Source organism: Gopherus flavomarginatus, chromosome 7 (genome assembly GCF_025201925.1).
Source record: "Gopherus flavomarginatus isolate rGopFla2 chromosome 7, rGopFla2.mat.asm, whole genome shotgun sequence".
Classification (NCBI taxonomy): domain Eukaryota; kingdom Metazoa; phylum Chordata; order Testudines; family Testudinidae; genus Gopherus; species Gopherus flavomarginatus.
Window position 1 is genome coordinate 32,243,106 of NC_066623.1, and position 18,913 is coordinate 32,262,018.

Consider the following 18,913-nt stretch of genomic DNA (forward strand, 5'->3'; position numbering starts at 1 on the left):
TTCATGTTAGTAAGTTTATTGTTAAACTTCTCATTTGTTTTAATTTGTTTGAAACACTATTTATTATGAGGTATTGGCTAAAGTTGCCGGTACAATAGAAAACACTAAGGTTATTTGCAAGCATTTTTCTATGATAAACAATTCCTTTATCAGACCTTTGCTGTTTTTTAAGAATGTTTGTTTATCGTTAACATCTCCCTTAGCGTTGATATCTAGCCTCATGAATGTTTCAGGAGAATACTGATTGCAATGTAAATATCCTTTGTTGAAGATACTTGCAAAGGATTGACTGTGAAAGATGCTCTACTTCTAGTTTCTTCAGTCAGTTTTACAAACAGTGTCATTCATGCAGAAACATGGAAACATTAAATAGATAAAGGCATGAAGCTGAATTTTGTACAATGATCTTTTAAATCAAAATATGGCTGTGGCGACTGCTTCATTGTTTAAAGCAAGGAGAAGATTTACAGTGAAGTCTAAGTATCCCTGAATTTGATATACCTTGGAACAGCTGTTTTAAATGAGAACTTCAGGGCCATTTTTCATGGTGAACTACAAGTACGCAGGTATTTAAATAACCTTCAGCTAACCACTGATACTCAACAATTACTCTCCCCTGTTTCAGAGCTTATGACAATCTACAAAAGATAAAGTTGGTAGCTCCATATGAACTACTTGACAAAGTTTAGTACAAGGTTTCCAGGAAACTAGCAGCAAGTACTTAATTGGGAGAACAGTTGTAAAACTTTGTCAGTGATTGTGTGCTTTACTTACTAATTCTAGTATGCATTCTTGCTGTCTTTTGAATGTCTTTTCCCTAACCTCCTAGGTGCTTAGAAAAATGAGAGGTAAGTGGAGATAACATTTTGAAGCTATATCTATGTCCTTGAGCAACTGTTTTATTTATTGGCTTTAGCATTGCAACTTACGTTAAAATAAGATGCTGCAAATGAGACTTACTGCTTACAGAGAAACACAATTATTTTGGCTTTCATCAGCCTTTCAAAGACTTTGCACTCTTTATCATAGGGTACATCTTCCCTGATATATGGTTAATACTGTCCAGCTTCAGCAAAGTCCATTTGTTCAAATGCAACAATTCACATATTTTCTGAATTCCTTTGTCTGAATAAATGTAAAAAGGAAATGCTATTTTGCATCTTGGTAAGCAATGAGAACTGAAGGAAATTTAAGAAGAAAATGCTACTGATTTGTTAGCATTAGGTGGGTACATGGTCCCTGTGTCTGACCGCCTCAGATAGTTTCAAAGAATGCTATTATCAGCGGGGAATTGCACATTTGGTACCATTTACTTTTAAGGGGTGATTGCTTTGCATATTTGCATTTCTTAGAGGAAAATATAGTTGGATATGATTTGTTTTCTGAAGCAAGTTAGTTTAAGATGTTTATTTGACAGTAGGTCAGATTTATTTTTTGTATTATGCTGAAAATAGCATATGGCAAATTTTGTTTGATGCTACAAGATCAAAGCACCTCCCAGAATAATAATTAGTTTGAATCAGAGTCAGTATTTATCTTAATTTCATGACATAAACAGTTATTTTATGTACTTAAACAGATACTGTTTCTCCAGATGGATGTGGAAGTACATAAACACCTCCCCCCCCATGCACACACATGTATGTGTACCCTATTTTTCTGTGTTTTTAATATGCCTTTTATCACTGTGGTATCTTAGAGATAACATGGAGAAACACCAAATCTGCTTAAATGAGTTGTTGCATACCATTTTCATGTTGCGCAGCAGAGGATATTGAAATCTCCATTAGAATGCATTGACTCTCGATGTACTGTGTTGGTACAGAAAAGCATTACATTTCATACAGATCCTGTGATTGCTGTTCTATTGGACAAGATGCTGATACCTCTATTACTAGTCCCATTCAAGTCAATGGGATTTCTGTAGAATAAACTGCTACTCACCATGTGTAAAGGTATAGTAATCTAGCCCCATATATTTAAATTTTTGGAGCTATGACGTACTAAAATTTATGAAGTGCTTGAAACCCAGGTATGTTGGTAGCACTTCATCAAGGGAAGAATAGAGGAAAAAACAAACTTCTGTAGATAAATTTTGTTCTTGCCTAATTAAGGGTATGTCTAATACACCAGGCAGCAGAAATGTGTGCACTAAAACTCAACTGTGCATACGGTTTGCTTGGTAAATTAGATGCTTAACTAGCAAATAGGCAAAAAGGTAATTTACACTGAAAACACTTATTAGACTATGCTGTATGCAGACGAAGACTTCTTGTTAATATTTTTTTCTTATTAGCGCCATACACTGAAATGGGCAGGGGCGGCTCCAGGCACCAGCACACCAAGCGCGTGCCTGGGGCAGCAAGCCACGGGGGGCACTCTGCCAGGCACTGCGAGGGCGGCAGGCAGATTGCCTTCGGCGGCATACCTGCGGAGGGTCCGCTGGTCCTGCAGCTTCGGCGGACCTCCCACAGGCGTGCCGCTGAATCCATGGGACCCGGGACCTCCGCAAGCAAGCCGCCGAAAGCAGCCTGCCTGCCGTGCTTGGGGCGGCAAAATACGTAGAGCCACCCCTGGAAGTGGGTAAGTATTATATCCAATGTGTGTACATATTAATAAATTTGAGGCAGAAGCTCAGATTTGCCATTGATATAAGCAGGCAAAGAGCTCTATGGAACTCCCACTTTTGGGAGAAATGATATTGCCTTTCAGAAATTTTAAGGTAAACTTTTCCAAAAGTGGCCATTGACTTAGTGTGCCTTTTGTGGGTTCTCAATTCCAGCTGCCCTTCCACATCTGAGGTTCAGAACAACTGGGTGTTTCCAACTGTAGTTGAAGCCCAAGGTAGCTGTGGGTTCTCTGTGCTTCTATGAAATTGTGTCCTTAGTAGTATTAAGTGGAGTTCCCGAACTTAGAGGTAACTTTGGACACTTAGTCTAAGCCATTTAGGTTATGTCTACATTGCAATTAAACTTCCACTGTTGGGCCAGGTCAGCTGACTCAGAATCAGGGGCTGTTTAATTGCAGTGTAGATGACAGGCTGGAGCCCTGTCTCTGGGACCCTCCCCCATCATGAGGTCCCCCAGAGCCCCGGTTTCTTGCTGAGCCTGCATGTCTACACTGCAATTAAACAGCTCTTTAGCCTGAGCTTCTTAACCTATGTCAGCTGACAAGGGCCAGGTTTTTAACTGCAATATAGACATACCCACAGTTTCATTGGCAGAGCTGATAAGAATTTGAGTTCCTGGTTCCCAGTCCCATGTTAGTTCCACTTGTTCATGCTGTCTCTGTGTATTCAAAGGGCATGACTTTGTGCATTTTGTTGAGAAAGAACCAGCAGCTGTAACTCACTAGACTTTCTGTGCCCCATCTTGAGGTCCTTACTCAGGGAAATTACCCTTGAGTCAGGGTTTCATTTATTTGACACAGACCAGAGCATAATGAGCATAGTGTAAAAAAAAAAAAAAATCCCTGAAGGTTTAAAACCTGTTCGGAAAACCCAGAAAACATTTATATCAAATAAAACCCTCAAAGCTCTTCCCTGACTGCTCATGACTGCTCAAAGTACTGGTGGTGAAAGTTTGTCATCAGTTTACTAAACAAATTGACATTCTAATCATAGAAAATTAGGGTTGGAAGAGACCTGAGGAGGTCATCTAGTCCAACCCCCTGCTCAGAGCAGGATCAAAACCAACTAAATCATCCCAATCAGGGCTTTGTCAAGCCAGGCCTTAAAAATCTCTAAGGACAGAGATTCCACCACCTCCTTAGGTAACCCATTCCAGCGCTTTACCACCCTCCTAGTGAAGTAGTTTTTCCTAATATTCAACCTAGACCTCTCCCACTGTAACTTGAGACCATTGCTCCTTGTTCAGTCATCTGCCACCACTGAGAACAGCCTAGCTCCATCCTCTCTGGAAGTTCGCCTTCAGGTAGTTGAAGGCTATCAAATCCCCCTCACTCTCCTCTTCTGCAGACTAAATAAGCCCAGTTCCCTCAGCCTGTCCTCATAAGTCGGGTGCCCCAGCTTCCTAATCATTTCTGTTGCCTTCTGATGGGCTCTCTTCAATTTCATCCTTTCAGTAGTGGGGGACCCAAAACTGAATGCAATACTCCACATATAGCCTCACCAGTGCTGAATAGAGGGGAATAATCACTTCCCTTGATACGCTGGCAATGCTCCTACTAATACAGCCCCATATGCGTTTAGCCTTTTTGGCAACAAGGGCACACTGTTGACTCAGATCCAGCTTCTCGTCCACTGTAATCCCCAGGTCCTTTTCTGCAGAACTGTTGCTTAGCCAGTCAGTCCCCAGCCTGCAGCAGTGAATGGGATTCTTCTGTCCTAAGTGTAGGACTCTGCACTTGTCCTTGCTGAAACCTCATCAGATTTCTTTTGGCCCAATCCTCCAGTTTGTCTAGGTCATTCTGGACCCTTTCCCTACCCTCCAGCTTATCTACTTATCCCTCAGTTTAGTGTCATCTTCAAACTTGCTGAGAGTGCAATCCATCCCATAATCCAGATAATTAATTAAGATGCTGAACAAAACCAGCACCAGGATCAGCCCCTGGGGCACTCCACTTGATACCGGCTGCCAACTAAACATTGAGCTGTTGATCATTAACCATTGAGCCCAATGATCTAGCCAGCTAATAGAGCTCAGCACTTTGAAAATTTCCCCTGGATGAAACTGCCTTCTCTACAGGGCTGGCTCCAGCATTTTTGCCGCCCCAAGCAGTGAAGCGAAAAAAAAAAAAAAGCCGCGATTGGCGGCACTTCAGCAGCAGCTCTGCCAAGAGGCACTGAGGGACTTGCTGCCGAATTGCCGCCGAAGATCCAGATGTGCCACTCCTTTCCATTGGCCACCCCAAGCACCTGCTTTCTTCACTGGTGCCTGGAGCCGGCCCTGCTTCTCTAGCTTCAGTGAATGGGTTCTGTGAGGCAGAACTAGATGGACAATGGAGGACTTGGAATCTCCCACAGGCAGGCCCTATGGCAGCCCCCCAGCTTCTCTGTGACTGATGTGGAAAATAGGTAACTATTCCTGTCATAACCTATTCCCAGATTTGGACCTTAGCATCCAAAATATGGGGGTTAGCATGAAAACCTCCAAGCTTGGTTACCAGCTTGGACCTGGTAAAGCTGCCACCACCGAAAAAATTAGAGTGTTTTGGGGCACTCTGGTCCTCCCAAAAGCCTTCCCTGGGGACCCCAAGACCCAAATTCCTTGAGTCTCACAACAAAGGGGAATAAACCATTTCCCTTCCCCCCTCCAGGTGTTCCCTCCCTGGGTTCCTGGAGAGAGATACAGAAGCAAGCTCCGTGAATCTAAACAGAGGGACTCCACCCTCCCTGTTTCCAGTCCTGGAAACAGAAGTACTTCCCTCTTCACCCAGAGGGAATGCAAAGTCAGGCTAGTAAATCTAACACACATAGATTTCCCCCTGACTTCTTCCTCCCACCACTTCCCTGGTGAGCTACAGACTCAATTCCCTGGAGTTCCCCACCAAAGAAAAACTCCAACAGGTCTTAAAAAGAAAGAAAAAATACATAAAAATGGTCTCTCTGTATTAAGGTATCAAATACAGGGTCAATTGCTTAAAAGAAATATGAATAAACAGCCTTATTCCAAAAGAATACAATTCAAAACACTCCAGCAACTACACACATGTAAATACAAAAGAAAAACAAAACAATAACCCCTATTATTTTATGATCTTTGTACTCACAACTTGGAAACAGAAGATTAGAAAGCAGGAGACAGAAAAATCCTTCCCATAGCCGAGAGGGACAAAGAACAAGGAACTCACGCACAAACTTCCCTCCACCCAGATTTGAAAAAGTCTTGTTTCCTGATTGGTCCTCTGGTCAGGTGTTTCAGGTTACTCCTTTCCAGGTGAAAGAGACATTAACCCTTAGCTATCTGTTTATGACAATCCCTGCACAAAGGGTTATATGCATTGGATTTGCATTATTATGGACCCTTCTCCCCAAACTCTAAACTTGCAGTCTGTGCTGGCCTAAGCAGAGCTGGATCACACTTTGCTGTAAGCGGGAGGGGGGAAGTATTAACAACTCCAAGCGTGCTTTTTTGCAGCTATTCACCTCCTGTACAGTGGAACCACAAAGGTTTCAGTTGAATGGGTGTTGAGTAGTGAACAAACTGTTTAAAACAAAGTAAGATCAATCTGGGGCACTCTAAAATCTGGACTACTGGCTCCAAAAATCTGTGTGCACTGTTAAATGGCAGGTATAAAATACCACGTTCCACTTTCCTTTAACTTGCCCTCTGCCTCCTAGCTTGAGATTACGACCCTAATCACTATTTCCATACCATTTTTCATAATTACTTCAAATATGAAATCTTAGCCCCTCACAGGGTTTCTGCCTGGCTGACAGCCATCCTGTCATGCTGATTTCAAGTAACTGCTTCAATGTGGAGCCAGATTCATGCTCAGTACTAAGAGTGCTCATTGGTGAGCAGGAGCAGCTGCCACAGTTTCTCAGTCAGACAGGAATCTAATGGGACAGCAGCAGTAACTCAATGAGCTTGGAAGAACTTTGTTGCTAGAGTCTAAATATCTCACAAACTGCTCCCTGTGGGTTGTAACATTGTATCAAATATATGTTTATACTGTATAATGAGTTGTCTGTAGCTGCTAGCTTCCCTGCGTGATTCTAGATGGCTGTAAAGCACATTAATGCTAGAGAAATAGACAGCACCCTAGCAAACTCCAGAAAAAGAGAGCTACTATGCAGATCCTGCCATTTAGCCACAAGCACAAAAACCTGTCCGGTATTGGGCAGAGGTACATCAAGTGAACAGACACAAAATTACATTATACATGGCCACACACACACCCTATGTGCCAATTAGAACTGAGTGACAATTTTGGGACAAATGGTTTATTTGCCAAAACCATGTGTCCATTTGACAGAAATTTGTCCAAAACAGTTCTGGAGGAGGACTCCCTGACCATCTTTATTCCAGTGGTTAGGACATTCTACTGGACTGTGGGAGACCTGCCTTGAATTCCCCACTCTGCTTGAATTAGAGAAGGGCTTTGAACTTGGGCCCCTGATGAGTTATGGGGTCTTCTGTGGCCAATCTCTCAATCCCTGCTGTTTGAAGCTGTTCTACTCTATAAATAAACTGTCATTACAGGGTGGTACTCAAATTTGCTTCCCCAACTCCTAGGTGAGTGCCCCAACCACCATGCTATAGAGACAATCTCATTCTTTGTCCCTGGCCCAATGACTCATCATTGTCATCACAAATGCCTGTGTATTGCCATTATGAAGAGTAATCTTTCATTTGACCCAAAACAGATTTTTTTCAGTTCACCAAAATATTTTGCTATTATTCGATTTGATCAACCTGAACAGCTTTTTTTTTTTTTTAATTCATTCATTTTTCAGAACTGCCAATTCTGGTGGCAATAGACTGACGTTAGTACAGTGTAAATTTGCATATTTAAATAGGTCAGATTCTGCTTTGTTACATCAGTGTAAATGGAGAGTGATGCCACAGAGCCCAGAGCACTTGCTGGCAATCTAATAGGAGAAAGGACTCCCATGGCTCCAAGAGGAGTGGTTCCCTTGGAATACCCAAGCACTTTGCAAGTAAATTCAGGAGAGGAGCTGTTGAGGGAACCTGAGGGAGAGGAGGCTGGAGAGTTGTTCCTCATGGCAGCTGGATTTCATAGAATTCAAATCGCCATTGGAACACGCAGGGCCACTCCCCCTGTAGATTTGCCAGGGTACTTACCTTAATCCGGCTTCTATTTATTTTCTTTGGGAAGTGTGACTGGATGACTCCTCCCTTCACCTGTAATTTTAGGGCTCAATTCTGTCACCTTCATTTCTCCTGAGCAATCTCTTACTCATGAAGTAGCTCCACTGAAGTCAATAGGACTAACCAAGTACTACTGAACATGAGAGAAGGTCACTGTCAAGGTTCCTTCCTCACTCTGAACTTTAGGGTACAGATATGGGGACCTGCATGAACACTTCTAAGCTTAATTACTAGCTTAGATCTGGTACCACTGCCACCATCCAGAATTTCAGTGTCTGGATCACTCCCTGTCCCCCCAAAACCTTCCCCTCCCTGGGTAGCCTTGAGAGACTCCTTCACCAATTCCTTGGTGAGTCCAGATCCAATCCCTTGGTTCTTAAAACAGAGAGAAATTAACCATCCCCCCTCCTTTCTCCCACCAATCCCTGGTGAGTCCAGATCCAATCCCCTTGGATCTAAAAACAAGGAAAAATCAATCAGATATTAAGAAAAAAGGCTTTTAATTAAAGAAAAGAAAGGTAAAAGAAAACCCTCTGGGAGAGATTAGCATACCAGCTACTCTCACAGATGACAAACACAGAGGATGTTCCCCTGGGCACGATTTTAGTTACACATAAAAAAAAATAATACCCAAATACCCAATTTGATTCTACCTCTATTTGCATAAGACAGGTTACAAAGAAATAAACATAAACCTATTTATTCCTTTCTAAAACTTACTACTCTGATAAGAGGCTGGTTCCTTGATCTTTTTCACTTCGGCTGAAACTGAAACTCCAAACAAAGGAAAAACTTCCCTCCTTCCTTTTGAAATATCTTGTCCCCTCATTGGTTCCTCTGGTCAGGTGTCAGCTAGGCTAGGTGAACTTTTTTAACTGTTTATAAGTAAAAGAGGCATTAACCCTTAACCATCTGTTTATGACAGTCACAGAATCTGGCCCTTTATGCAAGTGTTCACTCTGAGGTTGTAGTAGGGAAACTTGGAACCAGGAGTTTGAGATGAAACCATAGCTCTGAGCCTGCCCATATGTTGGAAGTTGAGATTCAGATGCAGATGCTGCAGCTCAGACCCATCAGTTTTAGTGATAACTGTTTTTTAATTAATACGGTTGCAGTGGAAATGCCAATAGACTCTTGATCCAGGGACACACATGACAGTATTGCTACATGCAGAGCAGAGAGTTTGACTGACTGGTGTAATGAGGTCAATATGAACAAGACAACTCAGATTAGTACCAGTAGGGTTATCAGGAGTCAAAGATGTTATGCATCCAAAGAAACATAATGTCAGTAGTGTTGGAAACTCATGTTCACAAATAAATGGAAAAGGTTGATTTAGTACTGTTCAATGTCCCATGTTCTCTTAGTTGCTGTCCATCACCATATAAAGGAAAATGATGATCAGACTTGTACTAATTTGTTTATAATGGCCGTAGCATAACTATTTTGAGTTTTTCTCTATATATTAGAAGGTGGAAGATACACACTGTGTCTTTGCCTTCAATTTTTTGCTTACAGAAACTGCTCTAAAGAAAGTCCTCTGGCTGTTAGGTTTAGCTGCCATTATCTAGAATGAGTTGGTTGAACTATTCATCACTAACAATTTATTTGAAAAATTGTACTATTTTTTCCTGTTCATGAAACTGACCATGCAACAGCTGATGATTTTTAGGAATTTGTTCATTATCCCAAGTAGTTAAAGGAATAGACTTTAAGAATATATATTTGAGCTTTGGACTCTACAAGAACTGTTTGTAGCAACTGCTCCATCAATTTACTGTTCAGACTTTATGATTGGTCACTTACTCTGTTACAGGGAATTGTTTGTTTCCTGGTTGGCTGACCTAACCTTTAAACTACTTACACCCACAAGGAATTGAATCCTATCTGGAAATGCACTGTTTCTGAACAATCATAGAGATTAAACAGAAGTTGTACAAATGTTCATGAACAGTGAGTAATAAGAGTGTGAACATGCAGAATACAAAGCAAGTTGCTAATTTGTTAAAGGATTTACCAAAAAGTTTTTTTACAACTAATTGACATTTCTAGACCTCTAAACCTGAGTGGCTTGTGAGATCTGGCTGTCAACACAAAGGACTTTGAACAAAAATGTGGTTCCCCCACCCCATGTCCCATGGCAAGCCTTTTAATCTCTATGCCGCAATTCATTCATGTGTAAAATGGGGATAAAAAGTCTTACTTGACTCTCAGGTGCACTGGGAGGCTTAATTTTGATCATAAAGCACTTTGAGGTCCTTGAATGAAAGGAGCAAAATTATTAAATTCTAAAACTATAGAAGTTGTTAACACACAGACTGAACATGTGTAATATAAGGCTTTCCCAACTCTAGTGACAGAACATTTGCATGATCAACTAATTATTTACACTGCAGTGACCAGGAATGCAAGTGTCATGAGATTTCTGGGCACTGTATGTGAAACACAAGACTAGGGACCGAAATTCCATTCTACTCACTACAGAATTTGTATTAATTTTGGATTGGAATAGTTAACGGTAGAGAATACCTTCTTGTTGATTGTATCTACTTGCAAGGGCACTGTCAACTCATCTAAGAGTGCTTGGTGCTGTACAAGTAAATACAGAGAGACAGGACTAAATGCTCAGCTGTTGAAAACTGATGTAGCTCCTGTGGAATGGCCTCTGCCCTTCAGATGTTAAACTGATACTACTCAAATAAATAAAGGCTTTTACATATATTATTAGCTTCCGCAAGTGGATGGGGAGAAAAGTTAAAATGGGATGGAGAGAGCGAATATGTCCCTCTTTTGTTAGGAGCTCAGTTGAGGTTTGAGGAGAGGGCACTAAAAATATTACAGTACGAATAACAGGTTCTCTTTAGTCTGTAGTGGCTTCAACCCAAGCCATACAAGGCTTATCATTCCTCTTGCAATCTCCTCTAAAGATGTTTCCTTTCTGGTTAGTCCCTGTCTTCCACTGTGACATAAATTAAGAGCACTTTTTTTTTAAATTACTGAAATTCTATGTTTCTTTTAAAATGCATTTTTAGTTTCTTCCCATTCCATATGGACTGAATGGAATTGATTTCACTCCCTGCCACTGTGCTGTCATCCGATTCTTCCTTCATATCAAGGAGAAGGTTAATTTTTACTCTGGCAGGCAGCCTATTAAATTGAAAAAGCAGCTGATATAAGCATAAACATCCTAGACCTGGGATATCAACAAGGACAACAAGAAGGTCAGATAAGTTTTGATAGGAATGTGATTGATTTCTTTATTCTTTTGACGAGAGAAGTTTCCTCCTTAAGCATAGTCTAGACACGTACTTCACAGAACGTGGCAGTTCCTAGTACATAAGGAGGAAAGATGTGAATGGGTCTAAACTGTTTCAAATATCACAGGGGAGATCTAGGGGGAAGTGCATTTAAATGGAAGACTAAATGCAGTAGATGAGACAGAGTAATATAGACCCTTGACAGTACAAAGGGATAGGTAGACATTTAAACAGGAAGCATAAATGCCATTTTCAAAAGGGTAACAAGTGCAAACATTTTGCACTGAAAATACATGTGCACTGTGTTGGCATGCCAAGGTCATGCCCATTGCTAGTTCTGTCATGCAGACTTGTGTGGAAAATTAATTCTCCAATTGTGAGTCTCCAGAATGCTGACTTCCTAGAAAGAAGATGTCATATCAAAATATTGGCATTTTTCTTCTAACAGGTCACTGATTATTATTTCTGATTCTGGTCCAAACCAAGATCAGCGTTCCACTGTGCTAGATAGTGCACATGGAGACAGTCCATGCCCCAGAGAGATTACAATTGAAACAGACAAGACAAGCAAATGCAAAAAAAGGAAGTAACGTTATCACCCTCAGAGGAGGAACAGAGGCACAGAGATTAAATAACTTACCCAGAGTCATGCGGAAAGGCTGTGGCAGAGTCAGAAATCAAACCCAGGTTTCTTTGAGTCTATGTCCAGTACCTTAATTACAATACCAAACTTAATTGCTTACATATAATTTTCGTAAGCTTTCAGGCATATGAACAATAGTAGAATTCATCGTGCCTTGATGTGAAGATATTTGCACATGCATCCCATAACCTGGGTTTTCTTCTGTGATCTGTAGCTTAATTTCTCACTGTCAGCAAGAACATTTTATTATGGACCTGCTTTACTGTGAATGTGCCCTTGATACAGGTTCCAGAGATGGTGTGTGCACAGGAGCTGCTTGTTTCCTCACTTTGATTCAACCGATCAGCCCTGGTATAAAATTAGTCATGCAGTACTTGGAAATCAGCTCAGCCCTTATGTATGAAGGTATTTGTATGGTTTCAGAAGTATAGCTCCATCCTCTTAAAGGACAAAGAAATAGTCATTGAGGAGGGTTTATGGAGCAGTTTAATAAATGTTTAACTCAGTGATGGGTTATAAATTTAGGAAAACGAATGTAAAAAATATTGTGTGACAACAACCCCCTAGAAATACTTGAAATACAGATTAAACCACTGCTTATCACCTTCCTCACAGGAAGATGAACTAGCTTGAATTTTACTGTACCATGGCTTCATGTAGGCCTACTTGCAGGTGGACTGCAGAAGTGTCTGTCTATCCCAGGTAACGTTTTGTTGGAAGAAATTTTAACAGTTCATGTGTAAGTTCCAAAGCCTTGATCTTTAGCGTGGACATTCCACTGTCACTAGACTGTGCTTGAGGGCTTGTGCAAATGTGCTGTTGTCATGGTTTAGTTATGTTTATGATCTGGGACTTCTATATGATTATTACAGCTGGCCAATTATTTTCATCCAAACTTTGCAATGAAAAATTGCTTTTGACTGAACCAAATTTTTGTGAGAATTTTTCATTTAAGTATTCCACTGGCTCTTTTTTTCTTCTCCAATTTTTGTTGTTAATTCAGAATTTAATTAAGATGGAATTTTTGTATGTGGAAAATTCAATTTCAGCCTGCTGTGATGGTGGTTAACTTTTTAAATTCTTTAATTTCTTTTTCACTCTGGCCTGGGGGGGAGTAGTTGAAAACTGAGTGCAAGTTAAAGGAACCCTAAGGGTATTTGAACTTATACTGGGTGCCTAGCCATCCTTTCTTCTGCACAGACTAGGGGAGGCACAAAGGTGCCTAAAGCATCCATAAATCCTCAGTTTTTGCACTGAGTAGAGCTCTGGTAGAACTGAGCAGTGGGCCAGAGATCATAAATGTTTGGGGTTTGGTGCTAAGAGCTACGGTGAGGAGTCAGATCCTGACCAATCCTAGGCCCAACAGATTATAACTCAGAGAGGGGAAGTGAGGAAACTCTGGCAAAGACAGGAAGTGGAACAGCATGGGCTGTGTTGTGCTGATTTGTCTTCAAACGTGGAACTCTTTGATTTGAACTGATTATTGACCTCCAAATATTTTTCCCGCCATTACAATTCAAGTTTAAGGTGCATTGTTGCTTGTGGACAGTTGATTTCATGGATAAAGTACACATGTGAATTGTTGGAAAATTCCTGACCTCAGACAATTCAACTATACATTTGTGATGGTGAGGTCCAAAATGTGATGAGATGCTATATAGGACTATCACTTCTTCACAACTGACTGACTGTTGTTAGTCTGGAGGATATTTAAGAAAGGGTAAATTGATTTTCATGACTTTATTCTTCATCCTTCAAGCGTGGGGCCAGACTTAACAGTTGTGCAATTTCATTGTCTTTAATAGCATTATACCAAGTACAGTGTGAATCTGGCCCACGAAGCATGTAATGAGAACAGTGGTCGTTTTGTACTGAACATCTTTCAGGTGGAGACCTCATAGGGACAGAGCTCACTATTACTGACTTCATACTAGCAGAATCTCAATTATTTTGATCTCCTGAAATCTCTGGCATTGGGCTGGTTGTTTACCTGAGGTTTGCTGTTCTGCAAAGCGGAAAAAACTTTTTTTTTTTTTTTTTTGCGCTTCACTGAGTGCTTTTCCATTAAACATCTGACCCACTTTTGTCCAAAGCTGATGCTGCTATGCTTAAAATTGTTTCATAGTTCAGTCCTCTGGATTCAAAGGATTTTACTAGTAGTCCAAATTGTCCCTTTTTTCCTTTGTCCTGTCCTTCAAATTGTTACTATTCTTGATGAATTTCTTCTGCTGTCTCATGCAGTGAGGTAGGGAAGAAATGAACTGAACATATATCTTGGCAAAAACAGACTGTGTTTTTGACCTAATGGTAAATATCTTCAAAAGATCCCCCACCCCAGTCCATGCTTCTGTTAGTTTTAAGTAGTGAAAACAGACAAATTATGCAACATACAAATCTAAAGAAAGAGGGGAGGGGAATAAATATTCCAAGAGGCTATGATGCATATTATTCTTCATTTGTTCACATAACTCACGGAAGTGATGCTTTACAGAATATATATTCTAATCATAGACTTTAAGGTCAGAAGGGACCATTATGATCATCTAGTCCAGGGGTAGGCAACCTATGGCACGTGTGCCAAAGGTGGCACACGAGCAGATTTTCAGTGGCACTCACACTGCCCGGGTCCTGGCCACCAGTCTGGGGGGCTCTGCATTTTAATTTTAAATGAAGCTTCTAAAACATTTTAAAAACCTTATTTACTTTACATACAAGAATAGTTTAGTTATATATTATAAACTTATAGAAAGAGACCTTCTAAAAATGTTAAAATGTATTACCGGCACGCGAAACCTTAAATTAGGGTGAATAAATGAAGACTCAGCACACCACTTCTGAAAGGTTGCTGACCCCTGATCTAGTCTGACCTCCTGCACAATGCAGGCCACAGAATCTCATTCACCCACTTCACTGAAGTCCTCAGATCATGGTTTAAAGACTTCAAGGTACAGAGAACTTTCCAGCAAATGACCCGTGCCCCACGCTGCAGAGGAAGGCAAAAAGCCTCCAGGGCTTCTGTAGTGAGTCCTGCTCATACATAGGACTGTGTGAGCTCAATGAAGTGGAACCTGTCTAGACCAGGAAGGTAACTGTGACCATTAGCAATTAGTTGTGTTCTAATTTTGTTACTAGGAAATTTTAAAAAACAATTTCCCATAAAAGTGTCATTAAAAATTCCATTGTTGAAATTGACAATATCTGAAAAAAAACCTATTTTATAATTTTTTCACACAATTCTTCACTATCTTTCTAGTATTTCTTACCCTCCTCACCTTTCTTGCATGAAGCCCTCAAGTGTTAGATGCCCACATGGCCTATAGGTAAAGTGTGACACAAATGTTCTTTGTTTTGATAGTGTGGTTGCCGCCAAATTTTGGGGTTTCACAGTTCATGAGGGATCAGGACCAGACCTAAGAGAGCAGTCAACTGGTTTGATGCAATGTTACAAACGTTTTCTAGGATAAAGATGCAGATCCCAAAGTAGGGTGGTCTTGTCTTAACCACAGGACTGGAACTCAGGAGACCTGGGTTCTGTTCCCAGTTCTGCTCCAGACTTCCTCTCTGAGCTTGGGCAAGTAATTTAACTCTATGCATTAGTTCCCTTTAGCTTAAAACAGGCACAGCCCCTCACAGGGCTGTTGGGAAGTTACTCTAATTAAAAGTGTTTTTCAGATGGAAGATGCTGTATGTTGCAATTTGAATATCATTATTTCCAAAATTAATTATAACTGGGTTAGTTTACAAGTCTTTTGTATGGGCATCTTGCTTTGTTTAACCATATTGAATTGGTAGCCCCAGCATGTTCTCTTTCCCAGCCCCATCTTGAGATTCCTCTTACTAAATCCCAGCACCAGGTGTCTACCTTCTTTTAGTTCCTCCCCTAATTCTCTCTCACACCCCCCACGCCCTCCCCAAGGGGAACTGACATTCTGACAATGCTTTCTAAGGGATGAGAGGAAATATCCATGGACTCAGGAACGCTGGCCCAGGAGAGGGGAAGGTGAATACCGGAAATGCAGGAGCTGCAATTATAGCAGTCCCTCTTGGCAACCTCTAGGGCTGAAATGTGACTTGAACCCATTTTCTTCTGTCCCATTTGCCCAGAACAGATTGACCTATAATACAGTGCAGAAACCAACCACTGTTGGCTAGTATGCAGTCTTATATGAATAAATTATTTGATGGGAAATCCTTGAAAGCTGATACTTCTGCCCATCGTCCAACGGTTTCAGTAGCACTCCCTGCAGCTATTTGCACTTTTGCTTTTTAATTCCAAAAGCTTCGTTTTGGGCTCAGCTGTTTAAAACTCCCAAATGAGCTTTTTAAATGCAAAATGAAAAGGTTGAAAGCTGCTGCCACTAGCTCTGAGCACTGCCAACAGCCCCAGAAAAAATGTACTTATGGGGAAAAAAGAGAGGAAACAAATGAGAGACGAGAGGAGTTCATAGCCAGCACTTGTTCAATGTCAGACAACATAAGGTTTGCATGCAAAAATTTAAAAAGAACACGCTGTGGCTTTCTGCACTGAGCCACATACTTTAAACAATAAATACCCTTTCTTTGCTCTTAATCCCTCTGGGTCTGATTTTGCAATTCATGTTGAGTAGGGATTGAGACTACTCATTGTTAGTAAGAGTGGCAGAATGTTTCTTCATTTAGCAACATGTTCACAATGCACCTGATCCAAAGCCCACAGAAGCCAGAGAGAACCTTTCCATTAACTTCAGAAGGCTTGATATCAGGTGCAGTGTGCTAACAATACGGCCTTCTTCTCCCCCCATTCCCTCTTCACAGTAATCATACTTACTTTGCAAACTACAATTAAATCCTCACAAATGTGAGGAAGGATAGTCCTATAGTTAGGGCATCAGGTTGGAATTCAGAAACCCTGGGTCCAATTTGCTGCTCTCTCGCTGACTTCCTGTATGACCTTGGTCAAGTCACTTAGTCCAGTGTTTCTCAAACTGGGGTCACTGCTTGTGTGAGGAAAGCCCCTGGCGGGCTGGGCTGGTTTGTTTACCTGCCCCATCTACAGATCTGTCTGATCATGGCTTTGACTGGCCACGGTTCACCGCTCCAGGCCAATGGGAACTGCTGGAAGCGACGTGGGCTGAGGGACTTAATGTGTTTTCTATAATACCTACAGTGGTCACTCTTAAATTTTCCAGTCAGATAATGGCATGTCAGTATTCCCTGAACCATGTCTAGGTAAGTAAATATAATGGAAAATCGGTTTCACAGCTAACTTTAATTTGACTGTTTTGTTTGGATGTGGACAGGATGTAAAATTTTCAAAAGTTCTTAAGTGCCATTTTCTGAAGTGGCTTAAGCGTTGAGCCTATTTCTCATTGAAAGTCAATAAAACTTATGTGCAAAGTCATCTAGAGGCTTTTGGAAGTGTTATCCAGGGAAATATTGTTTCTGTGGAATGAACTGAAATTCCTTGGGTGCCTGTCAGAATAAGGGCCAAATGCCTTGCTCATTACCTTGTTGGTTAAGCAGAGCTGATCCAAAGGGACTTCACTCCTGCCTGTGCTCTATGGAGGAAGGACTGGCATGTGGAAAGGAGGATGTTGAGGCTGATGCCACTGGATTTGCCTGCAGTGGGCCAGATCCCACTTTGAAGAAGAGCAGTGAACTGTCTCAGCTGATCCTTCACATCACCTTCCGTTACCAGCCAGAGACCAGTTTCCTGGGCTTGATGTACCTGAGGCATGGATGCTATCACTGTAGGGAAGATTTGGGCATCTCCCTAACTCCTGTACTCTTCAGTCCTTGCCCCTCTGAATGGGTTGTAGGTTTAATGCATTCTCATTATCTCTGCCTCCCATTTTGTATTAATGGGTTGCACTTTTGCCATTGAATCAAATGTTAGTATTGAGGATTCCTTCCCTCAGCCCTGCTATGCTTCAGACTATTTTCCTTGAAGCAAAGCCCTCTAATTTGTGCTTGGCTTGGCTTCTTAGGGTTGGCCCATAGCTAAATTGGAGGTTCTATAGTACCTCAATAGACTTAAATTGCATGCTCATGGCACCCTCTCTAAGTTTGTTCCAATACAGGTGGAGGTGCTTTTACCAAATGCTGCATATAGGCTATATTAAGGTGTGTGTTAGAGGACTTAGAGTTGGCTAAAAAGTAACAGTATTGCAGCTATCGGCAAATGCTTAACCAGCCCTCAGCTAGAAAAGCATGGATTTACCACAGGTCATAGAAGGAAACACAAATGCAGCAAAACCAATTACTGTGGAAAATCAAACATCCAAGTGAGAGATGAAGGAAATCGTACATGAATGCCTGACAAGAAATCTATTGAACATATTAAATTATACACGTCTCCCAGAATAGCTAGAGCTTTAAAAGAAACACCGTGCAGCAGTGCTCAATCAAGACCAAACCACAACCCTGCTGCATATCAGACTTGGGACAACTTGCACGCAAAAACTACTCTATGAAAGCAAGAAAACATCTTTGAACTCTGCATCGCTCCATTAGCCAGATGCACACACATGCAAATTATAAAGGAATTTCAGGGTAAAGTGAACTATGATGATAAACTCCCCATATAAAACAGGACACTGAATATGCAAATAGAGTAAAATAAAACAGCCACTAATCAAAATCTGTCCCCTACCCAGGCTCCAAGAATAGCCATTTGTTGTCCACAAAATAAATTAGTTTTGAACTGATGCATGAAAAAATATTAATAATTATCCAAGCAGCCAAGAAAATATGGACCTGAGTTTCTGGTCTATTGAGAGAGATTAATGAATGTTGTACTACAATGTTCAAATACTTTATGGGGAGAGAGTAATCAAGAAGTTAGAGTAAGGGAATAGAGATCAAATTAAATGGATTACATTCCTTGCTCTGTCCCTAACCTGCTGTACGACCTGTGCTACATTTTTTCCTATCCATAAAATGAGATAGATAATAATTAACCAGCTCACAGGAGGTTGTGATATTTAAGGATTTAAGTGCTTTGAGACGCTTAGAGGATATGGACTATAGAAGTACAAAGTATCATAACTTATAGCCGTGTGTGTATAGCATCACTCTTTGCAGGATGGAAATTCTTATCCAAATGTAGAACAATTCTGTCCTCCGTTACTGGGGTATTGACCCCACTGATGTCAACAGAGCCCTACAACCAAGGGCAGATTCATTCTGTAATGGCAGAAGCCAGGAAAGTCTAAGATCAGTTGTGTTTGACATCTGGC

At 41.0% G+C, this 18,913-nt stretch overlaps 1 protein-coding gene across 4 annotated transcripts in view; it reads left to right on the plus strand.

Annotated features, from left to right (window-relative positions):
• Positions 1–18,913, plus strand: part of KCNIP1 (potassium voltage-gated channel interacting protein 1) — a 561,481-nt gene that overhangs the window by 302,409 nt on the left and 240,159 nt on the right. The window lies entirely within an intron of this gene.